We start from the raw sequence: 13,065 nt of genomic DNA on the forward strand, positions 1-13,065 counted from the left end.
TGTGATCAGTGTATCTTTCTACAAAAGCCAGCGTGCACGGTCTCGAAGGACCCACTGGCAGCAGGGCAGCACCGCATGCGCGGCTGGCCTAAACGAAAATCGGCTCCTATTAATACAGTAGGAGCAGGATTGCTGCGGGATCTTCAAGTGCGCTGACTACCGCATCAGGGTTATGATATCACAATGCTTCGACGCATCTCCACCCAAAGAGCTGTCATCAGTAGACCTGCCTACAAAAGCCAGCTTGTACGGTCTCGAAGGACCCACTTGCAGGAGGGCAGCACCGCATACCAAACTGGCCAAAAAGAAAATCTACTCCTGTTATTACAAGAGGACCCGTATCGCTCCGGGAACTTCAGGTGTGCTGACTACCTCATCTGGGTTATGATACCACACTGCTTCGACGCAACTCCACCGCAAGAGCAGTCGTCAGTGGATCTGCCTACAGAAGCCAGATTGGACGGTCTCGAAGAGCCCACTGGCAGGAGGCCAGCACCGCATACGCAGCTAGCCTAAAATAAAATCTACTACTGTTATTACAGGAGCACCCGCATCGCTCCGGGATCTTCAAGTGTGCTGACTACCGCACCTGGGTTTTGATACCACACTGATACGACGCATCTCCAGCCCAAGAGCTGTGATCAGTGTATCTTTCTACAAAAGCCAGCGTGCACGGTCTCGAAGGACCCACTGGCAGCAGGGCAGCACCGCATGCGCGGCTGGCCTAAACGAAAATCGGCTCCTATTAATACAGTAGGAGCAGGATTGCTGCGGGATCTTCAAGTGCGCTGACTACCGCATCAGGGTTATGATATCACAATGCTTCGACGCATCTCCTCCCAAATAGCTGTCTTCAGTAGACCTGCCTACATTAGCCAGCTTGTACGGTCCCGAAGGACCCACTTGCAGGAGGGCAGCACCGCATACCGAGCTGGCCTAAAAGAAAATCTACTCCTGTTATTACAGGAGGACCCGTATCGTTCCGGGAACTTCAGGTGTGCTGACTACCTCATCTGGGTTATGATACCACACTGCTTCGACGCAACTCCACCGCAAGAGCTGTCGTCAGTGGATCTGCCTACAGAAGCCAGATTGGACGGTCTCGAAGGACCCACTTGCAGGAGGACATCACCGCATACGGAACTGGCCTAAAGGAAAATGTACTCCTCTTATTACAGGAGGACCCGTAACGCTCCGGGATCTTCAAATGTGCTGACTACCACATCTGGGTTATGATACTACACTGATACGACGCATCTCCACCCCAAGAGCTGTCATCAGTGCATCTACCTACAAAAGCCAGCTTGCATGGTCTCGAAGGATCCACTGGCAGGACGGCAGCACCGCATACCAGCTGGCCTAAAAGAAAATCTACTCCTGTTTTTACAGGAGCACCCGTATCGCCCCGGGATCTTCAAGTGTGCTGACTACTGCATCAGGATTATGATATCACACTGCTTCAACGCATCTCCACCCAAAGAGCTGTCATCAGTACACCTGCCTACAAAAGCCAGCTTGCATGGTCTCGAAGGACCCACTGGCAGGAGGGCAGCACCGCATACAGAGCCGGTCTAAAAGAAATTCTACTACTGTTATTACAGGAGCACCGACATCGCTCCGGGATCATCAAGTGTGCTGACTACCGCATCTGGGTTATGATACCACACTGATACGACGCATCTCCACCCCAAGAGCTGTGATCAGTGTATCTTTCTACAAAAGCCAGCGTGCACGGTCTGGAAGGACCCACTGGCAGCAGGGCAGCGCCGCATTCGCGGCTGGCCTAAAAGAAAATCTGCTCCTATTAAAACAGTAGGAGCCGGATTGCTCGGGGATCTTCAAGTGCGCTGACTACCGCATCAGGGTTATGATATCACAATGCTTCGACGTATCTCCACCCAAAGAGCTGTCATCAGTAGACCTGCCTACAAAATCCAGCTTGTACGGTCTCGAAGGACCCACTTGCAGGAGGGCAGCACCGCATACGGAGCTGGCCTAAAAGAAAATCTACTCCTGGTATTACAGGAGGACCCGTATCACTCCGGGAACTTCAGGTGTGCTGACTACCGCATCTGGGTTATGATTCCACACTGCTTCGACGCAACTCCACCCCAAGAGTTGTCGTCAGTGGATATGCCTACAAAAGCCAGCGTGCACGGTCTCGAAGGATCCACTGGCAGCAGGGCAGCACCGCATACGTGGCTGGCCTAAACGAAAATCGGCTCCTAATAAAACAGTAGGAGCAGGATTGCTCCGGGATCTTCAAGTGCGCTGACTACCGCATCAGGGTTATGATATCACAATGCTTCGACGCATTCCACCCAAAGAGCTGTCATCAGTAGACCTGCCTACAAAAGCCAGCTTGTACGGTCTCGAAGGACCCACTTGCAGGAGGGCAGCACCGCATACGGAGCTGGCCTAAAAGAAAATCAACTCCTGTTATTACAGGAGGACCCGTATCGCTCCGGGAACTTCAGGTGTGCTGACTACCGCATCTGGGTTATGATACCACACTGCTTCGACGCAACTTCACCGCAAGAGCTGTCGTCAGTGGATCTGCCTACAAAAGCCAGATTGGACGGTCTCGAAGAGCCCACTGGCAGGAGGCCAGCACGGCATACGCAGCTAGCCTAAAATAAAATCTACTACTGTTATTACAGGAGCACCCGCATCGCTCCGGGATCTTCAAGTGTGCTGACTACCGCACCTGGGTTATGATACTACACTGATACGACGCATCTCCACCCCAAGAGCTGTCATCAGTGCATCTACCTACAAAAGCCAGTTTGCATGGTCTCGAAGGATCCACTGGCAGGACGGCAGCACCGCATACCAGCTGGCATAAAAGAAAATCTACTCCTGTTTTTACAGGAGCACCCGTATCGCTCCGGGATCTTCAAGTGTGCTGACTACCGCATCAGTGTTATGATATCACAATGCTTCGACGCATTCCACCCAAAGAGCTGTCATCAGTAGACCTGCCTACAAAAGCCAGCTTGTACGGTCTCGAAGAGCCCACTGGCAGGAGGCCAGCACCGCATACGCAGCTAGCGTAAAATAAAATCTACTACTGTTATTACAGGAGCACCCGCATCGCTCCGGGATGTTCAAGTGTGCTGACTACCGCACCTGGGTTATGATACCACACTGATACGACGCATCTCCAGCCCAAGAGCTGTGATCAGTGTATCTTTCTACAAAAGCCAGCGTGCACGGTCTCGAAGGACCCACTGGCAGCAGGGCAGCACCGCATGCGCGGCTGGCCTAAACGAAAATCGGCTCCTATTAATACAGTAGGAGCAGGATTGCTGCGGGATATTCAAGTGCGCTGACTACCGCATCAGGGTTATGATATCACAATGCTACGACGCATCTCCTCCCAAAGAGCTGTCTTCAGTAGACCTGCCTACATTAGCCAGCTTGTACGGTCTCGAAGGACCCACTTGCAGGAGGGAGCACCGCATACCGAGCTGGCCTAAAAGAAAATCTACTCCTGTTATTACAGGAGGACCCGTATCGCTCCGGGAACTTCAGGTGTGCTGACTACCTCATCTGGGTTATGATACCACACTGCTTCGACGCAACTCCACCACAAGAGCTGTCGTCAGTGGATCTGCCTACAGAAGCCAGATTGGACGGTCTCGAAGGACCCACTTGCAGGAGGACATCACCGCATACGGAGCTGGCCTAAAGGAAAATGTACTCCTCTTATTACAGGAGGACCCGTATCGCTCCGGGATCTTCAAATGTGCTGACTACCACATCTGGGTTATGATACTACACTGATACGACGCATCTCCACCCCATGAGCTGTCATCAGTGCATCTACCTACAAAAGCCAGCTTGCATGGTCTCGAAGGATCCACTGGCAGGACGGCAGCACCGCATACCAGCTGGCCTAAAAGAAAATCTACTCCTGTTTTTACAGGAGCACCCGTATCGCCCCGGGATCTTCAAGTGTGCTGACTACCGCATCAGGATTATGATATCACACTGCTTCAACGCATCTCCACCCAAAGAGCTGTCATCAGTAGACCTGCCTACAAAAGCCAGCTTGCATGGTCTCGAAGGACCCACTGGCAGGAGGGCAGCACCGCATACACAGCCGGTCTAAAAGAAATTCTACTACTGTTATTACAGGAGCACCGACATCGCTCAGGGATCTTCAAGTGTGCTGACTACCGCATCTGGGTTATGATACCACACTGATACGACGCATCTCCACCCCAAGAGCTGTGATCAGTGTATCTTTCTACAAAAGCCAGCGTGCACGGTCTGGAAGGACCCACTGGCAGCAGGGCAGCGCCGCATTCGCGGCTGGCCTAAAAGAAAATCTGCTCCTATTAAAACAGTAAGAGCCGGATTGCTCGGGGATCTTCAAGTGCGCTGACTACCGCATCAGGGTTATGATATCACAATGCTTCGACGGATCTCCACCCAAAGAGCTGTCATCAGTAGACCTGCCTACAAAATCCAGCTTGTACGGTCTCGAAGGACCCACTTGCAGGAGGGCAGCACCGCATACGGAGCTGGCCTAAAAGAAAATCTACTCCTGTTATTACAGGAGGACCCGTATCGCTCCGGGAACTTCAGGTGTGCTGACTACCGCATCTGGATTATGATTCCACACTGCTTCGACGCAACTCCACCCCAAGAGTTGTCGTCAGTGGATATGCCTACAAAAGCCAGCGTGCACGGTCTCGAAGGACCCACTGGCAGCAGGGCAGCACCGCATACGTGGCTGGCCTAAACGAAAATCGGCTCCTATTAAAACAGTAGGAGCAGGATTGCTCCGGGATCTTCAAGTGCGCTGACTACCGCATCAGGGTTATGATATCACAATGCTTCGACGCATTCCACCCAAAGAGCTGTCATCAGTAGACCTGCCTACAAAAGCCAGCTTGTACGGTCTCGAAGGACCCACTTGCAGGAGGGCAGCACCGCATACGGAGCTGGCCTAAAAGAAAACCAACTCCTGTTATTACAGGAGGACCCGTATCGTTCCGGGAACTTCAGGTGTGCTGACTACCGCATCTGGGTTATGATACCACACTGCTTCGACGCAACTTCACCGCAAGAGCTGTCGTCAGTGGATCTGCCTACAAAAGCCAGATTGGACGGTCTCGAAGAGCCCACTGGCAGGAGGCCAGCACCGCATACGCAGCTAGCCTAAAATAAAATCTACTACTGTTTTTACAGGAGCACCCGCATCGCTCCGGGATCTTCAAGTGTGCTGACTACCGCACCTGGGTTATGATACCACACTGATACGACGCATCTCCATCCCAAGAGCTGTGATCAGTGTATCTTTCTACAAAAGCCAGCGTGCACGGTCTCGAAGGACCCACTGGCAGCAGGGCAGCACCGCATACGCGGCTGGCCTAAACGAAAATCGGCTCCTATTAATACAGTAGGAGCAGGATTGCTGCGGGATCTTCAAGTGCGCTGACTACCGCATCAGGGTTATGATATCACAATGCTTCGACGCATCTCCACCCAAAGAGCTGTCATCAGTAGACCTGCCTACAAAAGCCAGCTTGTACGGTCTCGAAGGACCCACTTGCAGGAGGGCAGCACCGCATACCAAGCTGGCCTAAAAGAAAATCTACTCCTGTTATTACAGGAGGACCCGTATCGCTCCGGGAAATTCAGGTGTGCTGACTACCTCATCTGGGTTATGATACCACACTGCTTCGACGCAACTCCACCGCAAGAGCAGTCGTCAGTGGATCTGCCTACAGAAGCCAGATTGGACGGTCTCGAAGGACCCACTTGCAGGAGGACATCACCGCATACGGAGCTGGCCTAAAGGAAAATGTACTCCTCTTATTACAGGAGGACCCGTATCGCTCCGGGATCTTCAAATGTGCTGACTACCACATCTGGGTTATGATACTACACTGATACGACGCATCTCCACCCCAAGAGCTGTCATCAGTGCATCTACCTACAAAAGCCAGCTTGCATGGTCTCGAAGGATCCACTGGCAGGACGGCAGCACCGCATACCAGCTGGCCTAAAAGAAAATCTACTCCTGTTTTTACAGGAGCACCCGTATCGCCCCGGGATCTTCAAGTGTGCTGACTACCGCATCAGGATTATGATATCACACTGCTTCAACGCATCTCCACCCAAAGAGCTGTCATCAGTAGACCTGCCTACAAAAGCCAGCTTGCATGGTCTCGAGGGACCCACTGGCAGGAGGGCAGCACCGCATACACAGCCGGTCTAAAAGAAATTCTACTACTGTTATTACAGGAGCACCGACATCGCTCCGGGATCATCAAGTGTGCTGACTACCGCATCTGGGTTATGATACCACACTGATACGACGCATCTCCACCCCAAGAGCTGTGATCAGTGTATCTTTCTACAAAAGCCAGCGTGCACGGTCTGGAAGGACCCACTGGCAGCAGGGCAGCGCCGCATTCGCGGCTGGCCTAAAAGAAAATCTGCTCCTATTAAAACAGTAGGAGCCGGATTGCTCGGGGATCTTCAAGTGCGCTGACTACCGCATCAGGGTTATGATATCACAATGCTTCGACGTATCTCCACCCAAAGAGCTGTCATCAGTAGACCTGCCTACAAAATCCAGCTTGTACGGTCTCGAAGGACCCACTTGCAGGAGGGCAGCACCGCATACGGAGCTGGCCTAAAAGAAAATCTACTCCTGGTATTACAGGAGGACCCGTATCACTCCGGGAACTTCAGGTGTGCTGACTACCGCATCTGGGTTATGATTCCACACTGCTTCGACGCAACTCCACCCCAAGAGTTGTCGTCAGTGGATATGCCTACAAAAGCCAGCGTGCACGGTCTCGAAGGATCCACTGGCAGCAGGGCAGCACCGCATACGTGGCTGGCCTAAACGAAAATCGGCTCCTAATAAAACAGTAGGAGCAGGATTGCTCCGGGATCTTCAAGTGCGCTGACTACCGCATCAGGGTTATGATATCACAATGCTTCGACGCATTCCACCCAAAGAGCTGTCATCAGTAGACCTGCCTACAAAAGCCAGCTTGTACGGTCTCGAAGAGCCCACTGGCAGGAGGCCAGCACCGCATACGCAGCTAGCGTAAAATAAAATCTACTACTGTTATTACAGGAGCACCCGCATCGCTCCGGGATGTTCAAGTGTGCTGACTACCGCACCTGGGTTATGATACCACACTGATACGACGCATCTCCAGCCCAAGAGCTGTGATCAGTGTATCTTTCTACAAAAGCCAGCGTGCACGGTCTCGAAGGACCCACTGGCAGCAGGGCAGCACCGCATGCGCGGCTGGCCTAAACGAAAATCGGCTCCTATTAATACAGTAGGAGCAGGATTGCTGCGGGATCTTCAAGTGCGCTGACTACCGCATCAGGGTTATGATATCACAATGCTTCGACGCATCTCCACCCAAAGAGCTGTCATCAGTAGACCTGCCTACAAAAGCCAGCTTGTACGGTCTCGAAGGACCCACTTGCAGGAGGGCAGCACCGCATACCAAACTGGCCAAAAAGAAAATCTACTCCTGTTATTACAAGAGGACCCGTATCGCTCCGGGAACTTCAGGTGTGCTGACTACCTCATCTGGGTTATGATACCACACTGCTTCGACGCAACTCCACCGCAAGAGCAGTCGTCAGTGGATCTGCCTACAGAAGCCAGATTGGACGGTCTCGAAGAGCCCACTGGCAGGAGGCCAGCACCGCATACGCAGCTAGCCTAAAATAAAATCTACTACTGTTATTACAGGAGCACCCGCATCGCTCCGGGATCTTCAAGTGTGCTGACTACCGCACCTGGGTTTTGATACCACACTGATACGACGCATCTCCAGCCCAAGAGCTGTGATCAGTGTATCTTTCTACAAAAGCCAGCGTGCACGGTCTCGAAGGACCCACTGGCAGCAGGGCAGCACCGCATGCGCGGCTGGCCTAAACGAAAATCGGCTCCTATTAATACAGTAGGAGCAGGATTGCTGCGGGATCTTCAAGTGCGCTGACTACCGCATCAGGGTTATGATATCACAATGCTTCGACGCATCTCCTCCCAAATAGCTGTCTTCAGTAGACCTGCCTACATTAGCCAGCTTGTACGGTCCCGAAGGACCCACTTGCAGGAGGGCAGCACCGCATACCGAGCTGGCCTAAAAGAAAATATTCTCCTGTTATTACAGGAGGACCCGTATCGTTCCGGGAACTTCAGGTGTGCTGACTACCTCATCTGGGTTATGATACCACACTGCTTCGACGCAACTCCACCGCAAGAGCTGTCGTCAGTGGATCTGCCTACAGAAGCCAGATTGGACGGTCTCGAAGGACCCACTTGCAGGAGGACATCACCGCATACGGAACTGGCCTAAAGGAAAATGTACTCCTCTTATTACAGGAGGACCCGTAACGCTCCGGGATCTTCAAATGTGCTGACTACCACATCTGGGTTATGATACTACACTGATACGACGCATCTCCACCCCAAGAGCTGTCATCAGTGCATCTACCTACAAAAGCCAGCTTGCATGGTCTCGAAGGATCCACTGGCAGGACGGCAGCACCGCATACCAGCTGGCCTAAAAGAAAATCTACTCCTGTTTTTACAGGAGCACCCGTATCGCCCCGGGATCTTCAAGTGTGCTGACTACTGCATCAGGATTATGATATCACACTGCTTCAACGCATCTCCACCCAAAGAGCTGTCATCAGTACACCTGCCTACAAAAGCCAGCTTGCATGGTCTCGAAGGACCCACTGGCAGGAGGGCAGCACCGCATACAGAGCCGGTCTAAAAGAAATTCTACTACTGTTATTACAGGAGCACCGACATCGCTCCGGGATCATCAAGTGTGCTGACTACCGCATCTGGGTTATGATACCACACTGATACGACGCATCTCCACCCCAAGAGCTGTGATCAGTGTATCTTTCTACAAAAGCCAGCGTGCACGGTCTGGAAGGACCCACTGGCAGCAGGGCAGCGCCGCATTCGCGGCTGGCCTAAAAGAAAATCTGCTCCTATTAAAACAGTAGGAGCCGGATTGCTCGGGGATCTTCAAGTGCGCTGACTACCGCATCAGGGTTATGATATCACAATGCTTCGACGTATCTCCACCCAAAGAGCTGTCATCAGTAGACCTGCCTACAAAATCCAGCTTGTACGGTCTCGAAGGACCCACTTGCAGGAGGGCAGCACCGCATACGGAGCTGGCCTAAAAGAAAATCTACTCCTGGTATTACAGGAGGACCCGTATCACTCCGGGAACTTCACGTGTGCTGACTACCGCATCTGGGTTATGATTCCACACTGCTTCGACGCAACTCCACCCCAAGAGTTGTCGTCAGTGGATATGCCTACAAAAGCCAGCGTGCACGGTCTCGAAGGATCCACTGGCAGCAGGGCAGCACCGCATACGTGGCTGGCCTAAACGAAAATCGGCTCCTAATAAAACAGTAGGAGCAGGATTGCTCCGGGATCTTCAAGTGCGCTGACTACCGCATCAGGGTTATGATATCACAATGCTTCGACGCATTCCACCCAAAGAGCTGTCATCAGTAGACCTGCCTACAAAAGCCAGCTTGTACGGTCTCGAAGGACCCACTTGCAGGAGGGCAGCACCGCATACGGAGCTGGCCTAAAAGAAAATCAACTCCTGTTATTACAGGAGGACCCGTATCGCTCCGGGAACTTCAGGTGTGCTGACTACCGCATCTGGGTTATGATACCACACTGCTTCGACGCAACTTCACCGCAAGAGCTGTCGTCAGTGGATCTGCCTACAAAAGCCAGATTGGACGGTCTCGAAGAGCCCACTGGCAGGAGGCCAGCACGGCATACGCAGCTAGCCTAAAATAAAATCTACTACTGTTATTACAGGAGCACCCGCATCGCTCCGGGATCTTCAAGTGTGCTGACTACCGCACCTGGGTTATGATACTACACTGATACGACGCATCTCCACCCCAAGAGCTGTCATCAGTGCATCTACCTACAAAAGCCAGTTTGCATGGTCTCGAAGGATCCACTGGCAGGACGGCAGCACCGCATACCAGCTGGCATAAAAGAAAATCTACTCCTGTTTTTACAGGAGCACCCGTATCGCTCCGGGATCTTCAAGTGTGCTGACTACCGCATCAGTGTTATGATATCACAATGCTTCGACGCATTCCACCCAAAGAGCTGTCATCAGTAGACCTGCCTACAAAAGCCAGCTTGTACGGTCTCGAAGGACCCACTTGCAGGAGGGCAGCACCGCATACGGAGCTGGCCTAAAAGAAAATCTACTCCTGTTATTACAGGAGGACCCGTATCGCTCCGGGAACTTCAGGTGTGCTGACTACCGCATCTGGGTTATGATACCACACTGCTTCGACGCAACTTCACCGCAAGAGCTGTCGTCAGTGGATCTGCCTACAAAAGCCAGATTGGACGGTCTCGAAGAGCCCACTGGCAGGAGGCCAGCACCGTATACGCAGCTAGCCTAAAATAAAATCTACTACTGTTATTACAGGAGCACCCGCATCGCTCCGGGATCTTCAAGTGTGCTGACTACCGCACCTGGGTTATGATACCACACTGATACGACGCATCTCCAGCCCAAGAGCTGTGATCAGTGTATCTTTCTACAAAAGCCAGCGTGCACGGTCTCGAAGGACCCACTGGCAGCAGGGCAGCACCGCATGCGCGGCTGGCCTAAACGAAAATCGGCTCCTATTAATACAGTAGGAGCAGGATTGCTGCGGGATCTTCAAGTGCGCTGACTACCGCATCAGGGTTATGATATCACAATGCTTCGACGCATCTCCTCCCAAATAGCTGTCTTCAGTAGACCTGCCTACATTAGCCAGCTTGTACGGTCCCGAAGGACCCACTTGCAGGAGGGCAGCACCGCATACCGAGCTGGCCTAAAAGAAAATATTCTCCTGTTATTACAGGAGGACCCGTATCGTTCCGGGAACTTCAGGTGTGCTGACTACCTCATCTGGGTTATGATACCACACTGCTTCGACGCAACTCCACCGCAAGAGCTGTCGTCAGTGGATCTGCCTACAGAAGCCAGATTGGACGGTCTCGAAGGACCCACTTGCAGGAGGACATCACCGCATACGGAACTGGCCTAAAGGAAAATGTACTCCTCTTATTACAGGAGGACCCGTAACGCTCCGGGATCTTCAAATGTGCTGACTACCACATCTGGGTTATGATACTACACTGATACGACGCATCTCCACCCCAAGAGCTGTCATCAGTGCATCTACCTACAAAAGCCAGCTTGCATGGTCTCGAAGGATCCACTGGCAGGACGGCAGCACCGCATACCAGCTGGCCTAAAAGAAAATCTACTCCTGTTTTTACAGGAGCACCCGTATCGCCCCGGGATCTTCAAGTGTGCTGACTACTGCATCAGGATTATGATATCACACTGCTTCAACGCATCTCCACCCAAAGAGCTGTCATCAGTACACCTGCCTACAAAAGCCAGCTTGCATGGTCTCGAAGGACCCACTGGCAGGAGGGCAGCACCGCATACAGAGCCGGTCTAAAAGAAATTCTACTACTGTTATTACAGGAGCACCGACATCGCTCCGGGATCATCAAGTGTGCTGACTACCGCATCTGGGTTATGATACCACACTGATACGACGCATCTCCACCCCAAGAGCTGTGATCAGTGTATCTTTCTACAAAAGCCAGCGTGCACGGTCTGGAAGGACCCACTGGCAGCAGGGCAGCGCCGCATTCGCGGCTGGCCTAAAAGAAAATCTGCTCCTATTAAAACAGTAGGAGCCGGATTGCTCGGGGATCTTCAAGTGCGCTGACTACCGCATCAGGGTTATGATATCACAATGCTTCGACGTATCTCCACCCAAAGAGCTGTCATCAGTAGACCTGCCTACAAAATCCAGCTTGTACGGTCTCGAAGGACCCACTTGCAGGAGGGCAGCACCGCATACGGAGCTGGCCTAAAAGAAAATCTACTCCTGGTATTACAGGAGGACCCGTATCACTCCGGGAACTTCACGTGTGCTGACTACCGCATCTGGGTTATGATTCCACACTGCTTCGACGCAACTCCACCCCAAGAGTTGTCGTCAGTGGATATGCCTACAAAAGCCAGCGTGCACGGTCTCGAAGGATCCACTGGCAGCAGGGCAGCACCGCATACGTGGCTGGCCTAAACGAAAATCGGCTCCTAATAAAACAGTAGGAGCAGGATTGCTCCGGGATCTTCAAGTGCGCTGACTACCGCATCAGGGTTATGATATCACAATGCTTCGACGCATTCCACCCAAAGAGCTGTCATCAGTAGACCTGCCTACAAAAGCCAGCTTGTACGGTCTCGAAGGACCCACTTGCAGGAGGGCAGCACCGCATACGGAGCTGGCCTAAAAGAAAATCAACTCCTGTTATTACAGGAGGACCCGTATCGCTCCGGGAACTTCAGGTGTGCTGACTACCGCATCTGGGTTATGATACCACACTGCTTCGACGCAACTTCACCGCAAGAGCTGTCGTCAGTGGATCTGCCTACAAAAGCCAGATTGGACGGTCTCGAAGAGCCCACTGGCAGGAGGCCAGCACGGCATACGCAGCTAGCCTAAAATAAAATCTACTACTGTTATTACAGGAGCACCCGCATCGCTCCGGGATCTTCAAGTGTGCTGACTACCGCACCTGGGTTATGATACTACACTGATACGACGCATCTCCACCCCAAGAGCTGTCATCAGTGCATCTACCTACAAAAGCCAGTTTGCATGGTCTCGAAGGATCCACTGGCAGGACGGCAGCACCGCATACCAGCTGGCATAAAAGAAAATCTACTCCTGTTTTTACAGGAGCACCCGTATCGCTCCGGGATCTTCAAGTGTGCTGACTACCGCATCAGTGTTATGATATCACAATGCTTCGACGCATTCCACCCAAAGAGCTGTCATCAGTAGACCTGCCTACAAAAGCCAGCTTGTACGGTCTCGAAGGACCCACTTGCAGGAGGGCAGCACCGCATACGGAGCTGGCCTAAAAGAAAATCTACTCCTGTTATTACAGGAGGACCCGTATCGCTCCGGGAACTTCAGGTG

This window comes from Amblyomma americanum, chromosome 6, assembly GCF_052857255.1.
Source record: "Amblyomma americanum isolate KBUSLIRL-KWMA chromosome 6, ASM5285725v1, whole genome shotgun sequence".
Classification (NCBI taxonomy): Eukaryota; Metazoa; Arthropoda; class Arachnida; order Ixodida; family Ixodidae; genus Amblyomma; species Amblyomma americanum.